Genomic DNA, 16,562 nt, shown 5'->3' with positions numbered 1-16,562 from the left:
CCTTTTGTATCCTGTTTTCTAACTCACTGTGGGTGAAACTCTACCATCGAAGGGCTAAGCAATGGGGTGCCCATGTTGTGTTGGCCTTATATTGCTGAACAGTTTCAAAACAGGACCTACATAGTTGAGGTGTGGAAGGTGGGACTGGGTTTGGTAAAGTGTGAAGATGGAATTGTTAGAAAGGAAGAGATCAAGAGTAAATTGGAAGCATTGTTGAATGAAAGGATAAGGGCGGGAAGAGTGTGATGGAGGGTGGAGATTCTTTTAGGGGATTTCATGATTTTGCCCATGCCATGACAGGTGAACTCTAAATTTGTGTTTTATTTCCCTTTTTTTTTTGTCCTTTCCGTCTAGTTGATTGTATGGTGATAATTATTGGCAGCGTGTGGCTGTTCATGGGGATATTTGATTAAAAGTATTTTTTTATGAGAGGCACATAGAAACTGCCCCCAGGCCTGAGGCTGGATCAGGTGCAATCACAATGCACAAAATGCATGTGCTAATGCACCTGACCACCATCCATTTTTCTGACATCTTGTGAACTGTGGGGCCCAAGAGCAAATGGGTGGTGGTCAGGTGCAGCGATACATGAACTTCCAATGTGATTGTACCTGATCTAAAATTGGAGCCAAAGACCTAATTGAGCTGGACTTGGCCTGTATTATATAAGGTCGCTATCGCTGTCACGGGCCTATTTCCTTCAATGGGCCAGCGCGACGCGACGGTCCTTCCCATCGTCGCAAGCCTACTTGGCAGCTCGCTTGCCGATCGCGGAAGCTTGTAATCAGAGTGCAAGAGAGCAAGAGAGAATAGAGGGAGAGAAATTGCAATCACAACAAGCAATCACAACGAGGGTGAACAAAAAAAAGCTCAACGCATTTACTTCATTCACAATTTTGCCCGCAGGCTATTACAGTTCAAGTATACGGGCTGCCCCTTTGGGGTATTGATTCACCTAAACCGGGCAGCTTACATCAGACTCAACAAAAGCAAAATAGACTCTAATCACAATTGTACACTGTAAGTCGCAAGGGAACATGCTCCCCCCTTCAAATCATGCGCCGTCCTTGGCGCCATCTGTTTCGTGGTAAGCCCTGACTTCAGCTGGGTAGCGGCTGTTCATTCGAAATGCAGGCTCCCACGTTTGTTCCGTTGTTTCCTCCCACTGCACCAAATATTTCTTCGCTTGTCTTAAGTAGTTGACCTTGTGGTGAAGGATCTGACTGAGGTGCTTCTCGGCCCGTTGTGCTGCCGGGGCCCTCTGCATGATGGGAGCGCGTTGTGGCACACTGCGTTCTGGGTCTCCATCATCTAGATGAAACTGCTTGAGGTTGCACACGTGGAACACCGGGTGCACCTTGAAGTTTGGGGGCAACTCCAGCTTGTATGCCAGCTTGCCCACCTTCTTTGTGATGGTGAAGGATCCCTCATACTTTCTGAGTAGTCTGCGGTGTCGCCCGCGAAAGATGCTTGTGCAATCAAGATATAACTTCACCAACACTTGGTCCCCAACTTGGAACCCTGCGAGCCAACGGTATTTGTCCACCCACTTCTTCATTCTCTTTGCCGCTTTGTGTAAGAATGCCTTCGCCAACTCATTTTGCTCGTGCTAGTCGCGAACAAACTGATAGGCGAATGATGGCCTTCCCTTTTCTTGTGTGGTAAGAGTGTGCGGGGTCAGTGGCTGCTGCCTCGTGGCTATCTCAAACGGACTGTGGCCTGAAGACTCGCTCTTCTGCAGATTATAACAAAATTGTACCACATCAAGGAGCTTCACCCAATTTTTCTGATTGGCACTAACAAAGTGCCTAAGGTACTGCTCCAGTATCCCGTTGATACGCTCTATCTGCCCATCTGTATGCGGATGAAAGCTTGTTGAAAACAACAACTCAGAGCCAAGTAGCCAAAATACTTCACGCCAAAACTTGCCCGTGAAGTGAGCATCGCGATCACTCACAATGCTCTTTGGTATGCCCCAGTGCTTCACCACATGCTTTACGAACAACTCTGCAGGGCACTTCTTGGAAGCAGGGATGAAGGTGGCATACTTTGAGAAACGATCCACCACAACCAAAATAGAACTGAGGCCCTCTACCCTCGGCAGACTAACAATAAAGTCCATAGAGATGCTATCCCAAGGACGTTCTGGAATTGGTAGAGGCTCAAGGAGACCGACAACTTTCTGGTTTGTCCCCTTATCTTGCTGGCAGATGAGGCATGTCCGCACATACCCATTAACGTCGTCTTTCATCTACGGCCAATAGTAGCTGTGCTCAAGGAGTGCTAAGGTCCGCTCCTGACCAGGATGGCCGGCCCATAGTGTATCATGGCACTCCTTGAGTAGCTGTCGGCGAAGGCTTCCCCACCGTGGTACAAAGATGCGTCTCTCTTTTGTTACGAGGAGGCCATTCTGTAGCCAAAATCGCTGAGTCTTCCTTGCCTGCGCTAGAGAAACAAGGTGTTGTGTGGTCGGATCCAGCTGCGTACCCTCGCAGATGTGGCTCAGCAATGCACCCTCCAAATTCACTTCAGAAGACTCCGCGCGCGTAGCTGCCAGTTCAGCCCTACGGCTCAAGGCATCCGCCACAACATTGGTCTTTCCAACCTTGTACTCCAAGGCAAAGTCGAACTCAGCCAAAAACATCTGCCATCGAGCTTGTTTAGGCGTCAACTTCTTCTGTGTCTGAAAATAGCTTGTGGCCACATTGTTTGTCTTGACGACGAACTCGGCACCCAAAAGGTAGTGCTGCCAGGTCCTGAGGCAATACACAATGGCGGTCATCTCACGTTCATGCACTATGTAACGCCTCTCTGCATCCTTCAGCTTGCGACTCTCATATGCGATCGGATGACCATCTTGCATAATAACTCCGCCAATGGCAAAGTTTGAGGCATCAGTGTGGACTTCAAAGGGTCTCGAATGATCAGGCAGTCGCAGCACTGACTCCCTCACTAATGTTTTCTTCAAGCCATCAAAGGCATCTTGGCACGCTTCTGTCTAGAGCCATACCGGATTCTTCTTTAACAAATCTGTGAGGGGCGCAACAATGAGGGAATAACCTTCAATGAAACGCCGATAATAGTTTGCCAAACCAAAAAATGATCGCAATTCTGACACTTTGCTTGGCGGAACCCATTCCTGGATGACCCTTATCTTCTGCCCATCCATACGCAGCACACCACGCCCCACAACGTGGCCAAGGAAGCTGATCTCCTCCTGCCCAAAGAGACACTTCTCTCGTTTGACACAGAGGTCATTCTCCTTCAGCACCTAAAACACTGTTCGTAAGTACCTGACATGTTCCTCCATGTTGCTGTTGTAGATCACGATATCATCCAGGTAGACTACCACAAACTTGTCTAAGTAAGGGTAGAAGATCTGGTTCATTAAAATCGTGCACATGGCTGGAGCATTTGTCAACCCGAATGGCATTACTAGAAATTTGTAAGCACCATAGCGGGTGACGCAAGTTGTTTTCGGCTCATCACCTTCGGCAATCCTCACCTGCCAGTAACCCGATCGTAGATCTAGCTTGGAAAAGATACGGGCACTGCCTAGCTGATCGAACAAGTCCGCTATCAATGGCAATGGGTACTTGTTCTTCACCGTGACCTTGTTCAAAGCACGATAATCCACACAACCGTTTAGAGCCATCATGTTTCATCTGGGAAAGGACCAGAGCACCAAATGGGGCTTTTGATGGTCAAACAATGCCTGCGTCCAACATCTCGTCTAGCTGCCTGCGCAGCTCCTTCAGCTCAGCTGGCACCTGTGAACACCCCAAATTTTTCAAAGTTCTGTAAAAATGATCCTTTTGCCCCTAACCCCGTTTTCTGAGAAAATCAAGTCATTTCTTTAGATTCTCTGAATTAAAATTCATATTAATATATTCAAAATCAACTCCGGATCCGAATCTAGCACTTTAAATCCATATTTCCTCAAGATCCGGATCAAAACCCATTTCTGAAGAAATTTTCTCAAAATAGCTCTTAAAATTCTCAGAAAAATTCCCTTTTGTAAATATTTTTGCAAAAACACCAAAAAAATTAGTTTTAACCTTTGTCTTCTCACAAACTTTAGGATTTTATTCTAAAAATACAAAAAATTGAAAAATAAACCAAAAACCAAAAATTTGGAAAAATTTTGAAAAAAACAAAAGATTTTGAGCCTTTTGAAAACAATTTTGCTAAAAAAAAACTCGAGAGCCCCCCCCCCCCCCCCCCACCTCTTTGTAAAATCTCAAAAATCAGAGGGGATCCTCTGAAAAAACTTTTTTTTTTTAGGGTTCGAAAAGCCCTTCGTAAACAAGAAAAGGGCGAAGGTAAGGCGCCTCCCTCCATTCTCTCTCTCTCTCTCCCGATTCTCTCCATCTCAGCCTCCACCGAAACCACCTCTCTTCATTCCCATCCTCCATCGCCCTCCATCACGTACCCTACATCCACCATTGATGCCTAACAAACCCCCTCCTGAAGCTTCTTCTTCCTCCTTAAGAAGGGACTCAGGAGACCCTCTCTTCCATCCGTTTCCACCCTTCCACAGCCTCTCTCTTGCGTACGACCGTGATCACCCCTCCATCACTATACGCATCCTTTTCTTCCCCTTTTATCTTCTTTTTGCCTTCTCTTTTAAGGGGCTCCCATCTTAGAGTATTGGAAGACTCGATCTCCAGTGATAACCACGAAGTCGGACATCGAAGCACCAGCCTTCCTCCTGATTGCTCTGGATCAACCAAGGAAAGGGGATCATCCAACCACCGATAGCCAAGGATCCACAGCGCCCCCATTACAGTCGCCTAAGAGAGACGCCAAACCTTTGCCGGGCCAAGCCATAGTGAAGCAAACTGGTGTCTCCCCTCCTGGTGGACCGAAGGGACTTTCATCTTCAAAAGAAACATCCAATCAATTTTCAACCTCACCTCTTCGGCCTTCGAACTTCTGCAAGGGTCCTTATCATCAACTGAAGGAAATTGATTCTACAAAGCCCCAACAGATTTGTCGATCAGTTCAGCAAAAAGCACCAAAAGATCAGTAGCATTCTTCTTCAATCTGATCCCCGTTGGTCCTCTTTTCTTCCAGCTTTGAGGATCTAGAATAACAAATCAGAGGGAACTATTTCCTGGTTTCTCCCAATGATCAGATCCTCGTGATGTGAGGATCTCACTACTGATAGTCAGTTATTAATAAAATTATTCCTGACAGTTGATAACAATCTGAATATTGATCTTTTATGGATTTTCGAATTGGATAAACATTGGTTCATGGAGTTTTCCAGGTACTATCTAATGAGATCTCCTGCAAGTATCGGTTTGCAAATCAATTCATTGATCTCTATGCATTGATTGATTTCTCATTCCTTGGACATCGGGTCCTTATTGATTGCCTAAGTCTTAACTATTGATGCCCTGGTGTTATATTCGGAATTTTAATTTCTATCATTAATATTGAAAGTCTTAGCTGTTGATCTACTGTTTACTGAACCTCTCATCCTTATTACCAATTTTGTTGATTACATGGGTACAAAGCTATTGCCTGCATGATCCTCCAAAGGTAGAGTTGAGGAGATCAACCCGGAAGGTCTCGATGCTTCATGTTATTTCAGATTCTTCTGAATAGCTAACTTGTGTCTGATTAGATTTTTCTTTCCGCACATGTATGGGCTGATGTTGCTGAATCTGTATTCTATGATTCAAGAATACTTAGTTGTATATTATCCATTCCTATCCGAATTTTTCATGTATGGGAGAAAAATCCACATCACATTACAAGGATTAAGCATGCTTTTAACCTTTCCAACAACCTTTTCTTTTCAAAACAGTTTTCTCTGTTCTTAAGTATATTGGGTTGTCTTTTAATTGCCCAGCACACACCATCCAATAGATTACAGCATACCATCCACTACCTTTAGTAGCCTGTTTATCCCAGTTATACGATGGTCATTGCCTTCTGAACCTCCAGAATAAAATTTTCTAGCTGCTTCATTCTTAAGCAGTGGAGGGCAGATTTCCATCTGATCCCTTTCAGCAATCTCTTGCAATCATCTAGTGTCCTCTTAATTACCGCAATGAACCATTACCGTAACAGTTTTGAGTTCGAGCACGATGTCCCTGCCCAGTTCAGAGTGCTAAGAGTGCTGCGTAACCCACTATGGTTTCGCAGTAGGAAACCTCCACTCAATCACATTATTACATCCTTGTAGATACTACCTGTTACTTGCAATATTTGCAGTTTTAGCCCAGTCGAGCTCGTTTGGTAAGTCTCAACCTGCTGCTTGTATCTTCTGTGTAAATATGATGGCCGAGCCCACTCACTGGACTCATCCATTATGTGTATTCCCTGCAGGTATGTTTATTTAACTCATTCATTGTATTGTTCTCAGCATGTTATAATGTCCCACCTGTACATTTCAATATATCGTTAGATATAATGATGATCTGCATTCTCTCTGTAATAGAACCATGGCTTTTGAATTTCTGGAAACAGAACCATGTACAATTTGACGTTTCGTAAGTTGTTTTCTTGAAATTTATAATCTGGTGAAAGTATATGTAGGTTTTGGATTGGGCATTTTGATTCTTGGTCTCCAGCCATGGCTGTGAGTCCAATTCATATCAGCATTCTTTCATGCTCTCAAGCTCTCTTGCAAGAGTTACAATTTCACAATATCACTTTGCTGAAATGAGGTACTGACTGGGGTCATCCAGTGGTGCTGTTACCCATTCCATGCATCTCTTGTAATAAGCTCAATCTATACATGAGCAAAATCTCGTCTTAACAAGGCATTTACATCAGCGTAGGCAATTCCATCGTTATGCTGGCATGAGGTCCGAACTCCCAGTTGTGAAACATATCATATGTCTCCATGACATGGGGTGCATTTGCAACAGATATCTACTTCCATAATCTTGGTGTATTCATATCATCATAACCCATGATTATTTTCCTTGTGCTTTACAAGTTTACTTTACACTAACTTGACATTTGCAGGAAATATGTGGAAGTTACCATTTAAAGTTGAAAATTTGATTTTACATGTTGAAATAGCTAGATTTGAATGAAAATTTACATTTCCTGCTTTAGGTAGAATGGATGAGCATTGTAAATATCATCGAATTACTTGTTGTTCATACATTTTTTTCCTTTATTTCTCAAATTCTCACAATGGTGAAATACGAATGGCACGTGCACCATTTCATAAAAGGTAAGTTAATTCTAAGTTGATGATTTACACCAACGGCCATAGTCGGGGTGTAAACAAGACTTAGTATTCTTATCTTTTATGAAATAACACTGGGTCCACACTAGATCCACTTTCAAAATTCATCATATTTTCTCAAAATATTTTCTTTCTTTTATCAGAATCTAAACTTAGGATTAACTCAAAACATATACCAATGGCCATAGTCAGGGTATATTGAGAGTTAATTTCATTTTAAATTATATAAAAGCACTAAAATGTATTTTATTCTTCTTTTGAATTTAAATATAGATTATCATATAATACATTCAATGACCATAGTCAAGGATGTATTATACTTTTTAATCTTATTTTAATTCATCCAAAGAATGGAATAACTTTTCAAAATTCCAATTTCAAACTTATTCAAATTCATTCATCATTTAGGGTAGAATTGCATCATATTTTCAAATTTTACTTTTCAAAAATTCCAAGTGATTATCCCTCTTCGTTTCTGAGATCAAATCTTATTCAAATCCAATTCTATTTCATTTCAATATCCAAAAATCCAATTTCAAAGCCCAATTCGACTTTGAAATTCCAAAATCATTTTATTTTCAAACTTCAAATTTCCAATTCAAATCAAAATTCAAAGTTCAATTTAACTTTGAAGTTATCTTCTGATTTCAAAATCAAATTCATCCCCCTTATCTTCAATCAAGGTTTGGGTTTGAATCTCAAGTTTAAATTTGGGTTTCTAAAAAAAACCCAGATCCATCTTTAAAGGTCCTATTTGAACTTTTCAAAACCCAAATCCAAAGTCCAATCCTAGTCTCAACTCGGATCCAGATTTCCAAGTATAAACTCCATTCCACTTCGGATCTCCAATCACATATCCAAATTCCATTTAGGATCCAGATCCTCATTCCATTTTAGATCTCCAATTACAGATCTAAAATCCATTTAGGATCCAGATCCTCATTCTACCTTTGGATCTCAGATTCAGATCCAAATTCCAATTCTTAGGATCCAGAATCCAACTCTAATTTGGATTTCAGACTTCAGATCCAGATCCATTTTAGGATCCAAAACCAAATTCACTTTGGATCTTAGACTTCAGATCCAATTCCTCTTTAGGATCCAGATTCCAATTTCACTTTGGATCTTAGATCCAGAGACCAATTCTACCTTGAATCTCAGATCCAAACTCCAACAGTTAGGATCCAAAATCCAACTCTACTTTGGATCTCAGACTTCAGATCCAACTCCATCTTCCAACTCTATCTTGGATCTCAGATTTTAGATCTAAAAAACCTTCTTGGATTCCAAATCTTGAATCCAATTCCCTTCAAAAATTTCAAATCCAATTCCACTTCATTCCAGATTTCAAAATCAAGTTTCCACTTCAGATCCTAAATTCAAAATTCAACTTTGAACTCTATTCAGAGTCCAGATCTTGGATTCAGATTTCATCTTGAAATTCCAAACTTTTAATCAATTCCATTTCTCAATTTTTCCAATTCTATCTTTTCCTTCTGATTCAATTCCATTTTCATTTCTATTCTGATTCAAACTCCATTTATGACTTTGAAAATTCCTTTTATCTCGAAACTTCAAGATCAATTTCCAAATTCCAGATTTATTTTCCTAAGCTCTGATTATTCTAAAAACTTAGAACTTCAAATCTTAAGTTCTAAGTTAGAAAACATTTCTTCACTTTATCTGATTCACTTGGAAATTCTTCAAAATATTTTCAAAAAGAGCATACATCTTTGCATTTGCACAAGCATGATTCACTGTGCATTTTTTTGACTTAGGATAAATACTTAGATAATTTATTAGCAAAGCAAAAGGCATTAATTCGACCCTTGGTTCGATTACCCCTGGTAAAGGTGCCAGGAACGGTCGAACCTCGTACCGACGAGCGGATCCCGTCTCCCAATTTTCCCGCAAATATTTCAAAAACGGAGGCGAGTTATTTCAAAAATTTTCAAAATTAAGGTCAAGTGAGACCCGCAAAAGAATTCCTCTTCTCTTCTTTCCTTTTCTTTTCTCTTCTCTCTTTCTTTCTGTCTTTTATCTTTCTCCCTTCAAAAAGGAGGAAAATAAGAGGTTGGAAAGGAAAAGAGAAGGAAGAGAGAGAATATTACGAGAGGAAAAATTTTGCGATGATCACAGCACCATACGGTATGGAACCATTGCAGGAGGCTTCGCTCCCGGGGTCAACTCAATCTTATGGTCGACCTCATGTCTTGGCGGAAGACGCTTTGGCAATTCTGGGGGCATCACCCCCCGAAACTCCTCCAATAGTGGGGCTAGGGTCGGCGGCACTGCTGCTTCTACCATCTGTGATCATCGCAAAATTTTTCCTCTCGTAATATTCTCTCTCTTCCTTCTCTTTTCCTTTCTAACCTCTATTTTCCTCCTTTTTGAAGGGAGTAAAATAAAAGAAAGAAAAGAAAGAGAAAAGAAAGAAAGAAGAGGAGAAGAGGAACTATTTTCCGCGGTCTCACTTGACCTTGATTTGAAAAGATTTAAAAGATTACTCGCCTCCATTTTTTAAATATTTGCGGGAAAACTGGGAGACAGAATCCGCTCGTCGGTACGAGGTTCGATCGTTCCTGGCGCCTTTACCAGGGGTAATCGAACCAAAGGGTCGAATTAATGCCTTTTGTTTTACTAAGAATTTGTCTAAGAAATTATCCTAAGTCTAAATGCACAAAGAATCATGCTTGTGCAAATGCAAAGGTGTATGCTCTTTTGAAAAATATTTTGGAGAATTTCCCAAGTGTTTCTGAGATGAATCTGATAAAGTGAAGAAATGATTTTTAACTTAGAACTTAAGATTAAAGTTCTAAGTTTTTTTTTAGAATAATCAAGAGCTTGGGAATAGGAATCTGGATTTGGAAAATGATTTTGAAGTTTTGAGATAAAAGAAGAAGAAAGGAGTTTTCAAAGTCACAAAGGGACTTTGAATCAGAATAGAAAATGAAAATGGAATTGGATCAGAAGGAAAGGTAAAATCGGGAAATAAAATTTAGAAATGGAATTGATTTAAAAGTTGGAACTTTCAAGATGAAATCTGAATCCAAGATCTGGATTCTGAATAAAATTCAAAGTTGAATTTCGAATTTAGGATCTGAAATAGGAACTTGATTTGAAATCTGTGGAATGAAGTGGAGTTGGTTTTAAGAATTGGAATTAAAGTGAAATTTGGATATGGAATTTTGAATGGGATTGGATTCAAGGTTTTGGAATTCAAGATGGTATTTAGATCTGAAATCTGAGATCCAAGATAGGGTTGGATTTTGGACCCTAAGATGGAGTTGGATCTGAAGTCTGAGATCCAAAGTAGAATTGGATTCTGGATCCTAGAATGGATTTTTGGATCTAAATCTGAGATCCAAAGTGGAATAAAGATTTTGGACCCTAATTGGAATTTGGATCTGTAATTGGAAATCCAAAGTGGAATGGAGTTTATACTTGAAAATCCGGATCCAAGTTGAGACTAGGATTTGACTTTGGATTTGGATTATGAAAAGTCCAAATAGGACCTTTAAAGATGATCTGGGTTTTGAAAACCCAGATTGAACTTGAGAAGGTTTGGATTTTGAGATTCAAAGTCAATCTCAACTTTGATTCAAAACTTTGAAGAAAAACTGGATTTTGAATCAAAAGATGAATTAGAAACTTCAAAGTTAAATTAAACTTTGAAGTTGAATTTTGAATTGAGTTGGAAATTTGAAGTTTGAATATAAAGTGATTTTGGAATTTTGAAGTCAAATTGGACTTTGAAATTGAAATTTTGAATCTTAAAATTAGATAGAATTGGATTTGAATAAAATCTGATGAAGAAGAAGAAACACTTGGAATTTTGAAAAAGAAGTTTTGAAAATATGATGCAATTCTATCCTATATGATGAATGAATTTGAATAAGTTTGAAATTGGATTTGAAAATCATATTTCATTCTTCAAGTGAATTTAAATAAGACTAATGATATAATACACTCCTGACTATGGTCATTGAATGTATTATATAATAGTCATATCTAAATTCAGATGAAAAATAAAATACCTTTTGGTGCTTTTATAGAATTTAAAATGAAATTAACCCTCAATATACCCTGACTATGGCCATTGGTATATATTTTAGGTTAATTTTAAGTTAAATTCTGATAAAAGAAGAAAATATTTTTAGAAAAATATGATGAATTTTGAAAATGGATCCAGTGTGGATCCAGTGTTATTTTGTAAAAGATAAAAATGCTAAGTTTTGTCCACATCCTGACTATGGCCATTGATGTGGATCATCAACTTAGTATTAATTACCTCTTACAAAATGGTGTATGTGCCATTCGTGTTTCACCATTGTGAGCATTTTGAGAAATAAAGAAAAATGTATGAAAACAAACAATTCATGATATTCACAATGTTCATTCATTCTACCTAAAGCAGGAAATGTAAATTCTCATTCCAATCTAACTATTACAATGGATAAAATCAAATGCACAACCCCAAGTAATGATATCTTTTCCATATTTCCTGCAAAACAACCAGGTTAGTAATGAAAAGAAAAGGAAAATCATATGTATATATATATGGAAATCAAATGATGAAAATATATGTATGGTAAAGAGGATGGAAAATGGCATATGTATGTAAATACATACGTACATATATATGTAGGTGTGTATACGTATAGGTAAATATATGTATATTAACAATTTGGAAAGTATATAGAGGTATACATGGATATATATGCATATACATATATATACCTATACATATATATACATATATACATATGGATATGGACATATGAATATAGAATATCACATGAAAAGTCACATGTGAAAAGGGGATTCAGAATTTTGCCTTTGTAGTGAATGGTATATCATACACACGCACAATGATTCAGCAAATGTGAAAAATCAGCAGATATACAAGCATTAGATATGAGGCCTGGGCCTGAGCATTGGTATGCTGTGATGGTAAAAATGCTGCAAATGGCAACCATGGATAATGCAGGAGGAAATGAAGCCTAAACTATATGAAACAAGCATGTTGGTGGTGTAACAGGACTGTGTATGGAGTCAAAACAAGTTGGTAGCTGAAGATTGTATGGTGACAGCATGGCTAGGGTGATATGTACAAGGACTAAGGAACATATGTTATCATATAACCAGAGGAACAAACCTGCTGCAGTCATTGAACTTGTAGCATGAACAACATGGGTTGCAGGATAATTGACTGATGGTCTTTGAAACCAGTTCATGAGGGCCCAGGCAAGTTCATAGGCCCTGTCACCAGCGATTTTTACAGCAACATTGACAGGTAATTCTTGATGGTTTTGACAGTGATGGTGAATGTGAATGGACAGTATTGACTGCAATATAGGAGATAAAATGGAGCTGATATATAGATATAAGTGGTGCATCAATGGTAATATACAGGTGGTGATGAGGTAGTGAGCACGATGGTTGTGCTTGAGGTGTGGGAAATGGAGGTAAGTACAGGAATGATGCATAGTGAGTATTGGAGATGTTATGGAGGATCTGATGGGAAGGTTGTGCTGTGAAGAGATGCTGTGAAATGGAACATAATGCAATAAGTATGGTGCAGTGAGCGAGTGTACATACTGTGGTAAGACGATGATGAAACAAGGAACCAACCTTAACAAGTTGCCATGATTAACAATGGTATTAAAAAAAATGGGGTAAATCAAGCATTATCCCCAGTCTAGATAATCTTAACAAACTCAGACTATTTACTTCATTTTTTATTTTTTTATTTTTTTTTTGAACAAAAGCTTCCTTTCCACTTCGACTACGATACAGTATGCTACCTAGACCACAAAAAAAATACTCTGCTCTCTGCAATCAGTAAGAAGGCAGACACCCAAACCATAGGACAAAAAAAAAACATGACAACACAGTGACCTAAAGCTAGTTATAACCCACAGTAACAAGGAAACCTCACATTGTAATCTTTTCCTTTCTCCAAGACCTACCACTAGTGATCAGTCTCATAGAAATGGGCCTAACCTGGTGGGAAGTGGTGGTTGTTGTAGGTAATTGTAGCGGTGAAGGCGGTGTAAATGATGCTACAGGTGAATATAATCACTGTGTAGCAGACAGGGACTGGGCGATGAAATGCTGCACTAAAAAAAGGCTATACTAAAAGGGCTATAACATGTGTAAAAGAAAAGGAAAATTATTGCATTTGTATAAGGATCCCAAAGTGTAAAAAGACCACAACATGTTTGTAGAAAGATTATTTTACATCAGCAAAATGCTACAGTATATGCAAAAGGGAAAAAGAATGTTACTGTATGTTTAAGGGAGTGCAGGACATACCTTGGTGATGATGGATGTCATGATAGGCAGTATTGTTCTGGAAAAGCATATGGAATAGATTGCCTGATAACCAAAGTCCACCATGGTCATCAACTGTCTTAACAACAACAAAGCAGAAAAAGAAGACTGCAGTTCGAGTAGTCATTCCTAAAAATAGAAATGACATTGCCCTTCCAAAAGTGTCAAGCAAAAGACCTCCCAAGGGGTGGTTGTATAGAGCTCCAATTGCATATTGGACAACCAACTTGTGGTGTTGTGAGTGAATGTGACGGTATAAGAACTTGCTCTGGTGCATGAGCTGGTGAATAAAATATTGCCATTTATCCATGACAAACATAGCTATTAGGATCTGAAATAACTGGACAAGATAAGATGGTTGCACTGGGTCATCTGTGAAACCTGCTTTTGATGTCACCGAGAACAGCATATGAGCAACGATTGTCTGGGCCAGCTGTTGAAGAAGGATGCCCTTGATCACTGAGGAAAGTGGCACCGAGTTCTTGTCTTCTTCCTCCTTCCTGATGTGCATCCGATACCGATCCAACGGAGGCAGCATTTGATACATTCCGGCATACAGCCAATAGACCACAATGGGAGCAAATGTCCTCATGGACTCATCGCTCATATACCCCTCCCAAAACACCATCCTGGGACTATTCCAAGAGGCCCAAAGAGAGGGTGGGTGTCTTCAAATGAAGGAGAATTCACAAAGCACCATAGTTCTCTTCTGAGAGAAACCGACGATGTGTGTGTACAGAAGACGCTGGGGATCAGACAGACTCACAAAGTCCATCCTGCAGAAATTGGGTTTTGGGTATTCATCTGTGGCCAAGACCACATATATAGGTTAGTGGGTGCAGTGCTTGATTGAGGCTTCCTCCATCGAAACCCAATCTGACGCTGGAATGGAACTTTGATCGAGTTTTGGCCATGGATTTAGCACCCAATTTATTTATTTATTTTGTAACAGGTTTGGTCTGAGGTTTATGTCTTCAATCCACGAATGGGAGTGTGATGATGCAAAGGAATTAAAAATGGAAAAATGAGAAGTTTAGATCACATGAGGGTGGTAAAAAAAAAAGCTACAGATGTAAAAGAAGAAAACACAAACCAAAGGAAATGGAAAAAAGAAAAAACACAGAGAAAACTATATTAGACCCGATGAATGAATTGCAATCATGCATTGAATCAAGACACATATTGAGATAAAAGTAAGGCCTGAAAATGCGATGGTAGATTTTGACATTGCTGAAGTCAAAACAATGGCAACCCTTAGTGAAAATGCGATGAACAAAATCTTAGGAACAGAAGGAAATGAACTAAAATAAAATACTGGAAAGATGATCAAGTATATTTGAACAATATATCCAGGATTTTAAACAGAAAATTAATGGAAAATAACACACATATGATTTGTTGTAGCCCCAAATGCAGTAAACATTTTAGGAGCGATGTCACTATAGCAACATGTACCATTAAGGCTGCGATAGGCAGATTAATGGTATAGGGTTGCCTCTGATGAACAGAATAAAATATGCAGAAGGTAGAAATTGTGAGAGAAAGAAAAAAAAGTGATAATACGAAGCTCCCATGGAAAATCAAGATAAAAGAAAAGGAAGGAAAACTTTATGAAAATTAAGAACAAATACGATAGGTAACCAGAAATGAAAGGGAGGTGAGTCATTTACCTGGTTCGCTTGGAATCCTGGAGGAGGGGGGAAACTTCTCCTCCGTTCTACCTTGGAAATTTACTTGTCTAATCTTCGATTGAGAGAAGGGAGGCGAGGCTCTGCGATCCGGTTGAAGGGGGGGTCGGCTTCCTACTGTGGTTCTGCTACCGGGATGATTGGCTTCCTTCAGCCAAATGAGTGAAAAACCAGAGAAAGAAGAAGAGAAAGAAGAAGAGGAAAAGGGGAGAAAGAGGAAAGAAGTAGAGGAAAATAAGTGTCGAGATGGAGGGGTGAAGACAATCGTCGAAGGAGGAGAGGCACATGGAGAGGTAGAAGCTGGATGCCCTAGGGTTTCCTCATCGTGCCTTTTTAAAGAAAGAAAAGAAAACTTTGGAAGAGGAAGCAGTTAGAGATGAGCGGAGGAGGAGGGTTTCGGGCGATGGAGGTTGCTCGCTCTCACCAAGGATTTCAAGAACATTTTGCCAATTTGTCATTAAATATTTGTTGATTTCAAAATTTTTATTGTATAAAAACATTACTTCAGAATACCTTCAGTATTACTTTCGAAAGGACAAAGCTTTCGCGAAGAAGGATTCAAAATTCAAATTCTTTCTATTGGCCAACCAAAAGGATGAAGAATAAATCCCCGATATGGCCAGCAAAGGAAATTCAATATTGTTGCAAAGCCATAAGTGATCGGTATTGATCGCAGTCAATGGCACATTTTTAAAGATCATTCTTGGAAAATAAAGTAGTCGAAATATCCTGGGTGGTACAGAAAAATCCATTAAATCCCTATATCTCCTCAATCACCTAAGCTGCAATTAAATATCTGCAAAAGGGATCTCTCAATTGTCGTCAAGATGAAGGCGAATTAGGCGAGTAGACCCCCGGGGCCAAAGAAGATTTGAATCATCTCCAAGATGACGGAGTTTGTGACGGATCCTTCTAGGGAAAGTTCAGAGCACCGTCAAGATGAAGGCGACTGCGATGGGCCTCCCGACAAACCCTAAAGGATATTTAATTTATGCTATCATCAAGAGATTTCCAACCAAAGAGCCAATAACCGTCAATATAATCCCTGAGAGAAAAGAAGGATCAGAACATCTCTGAGATGAAGGAGTTTGTGACGTACCCTTCTAAAAAAAAAAAAAAGAGAGAGAAAAGTCAAGACATCTCCAAAATGAAGGATGATGTAATCTCCAAAAACCCAAGAGAGCTCTAATTCTGCCAAAAAAAAAAAAATTAGTAGGCAGAAAGATCGTTATGAGAAAGAATTCCAGGATATCAGACTGCCAAATCTGCCAAAGAATCCTCTTTAAATTTTGTGAAATTCTATTATCAATATTCTTTCACAAATT

At 39.4% G+C, this 16,562-nt stretch overlaps 1 pseudogene; it reads right to left on the bottom strand.

The window, feature by feature from the left end:
- Positions 1–6,806: 6,806 nt before the first annotated feature.
- Positions 6,807–14,177, bottom strand: LOC149837663 (very-long-chain aldehyde decarbonylase GL1-9 pseudogene; annotated as a pseudogene).
- Positions 14,178–16,562: the final 2,385 nt, after the last annotated feature.

Source organism: Nuphar pumila, chromosome 5 (genome assembly GCF_984573655.1).
Source record: "Nuphar pumila chromosome 5, dmNupPumi1.hap1.1, whole genome shotgun sequence".
Taxonomy (NCBI): domain Eukaryota; kingdom Viridiplantae; phylum Streptophyta; class Magnoliopsida; order Nymphaeales; family Nymphaeaceae; genus Nuphar; species Nuphar pumila.
The sequence above is the reverse complement of the archived record's forward strand: the minus strand, read 5'-3'. Positions and strand labels throughout refer to the sequence as shown.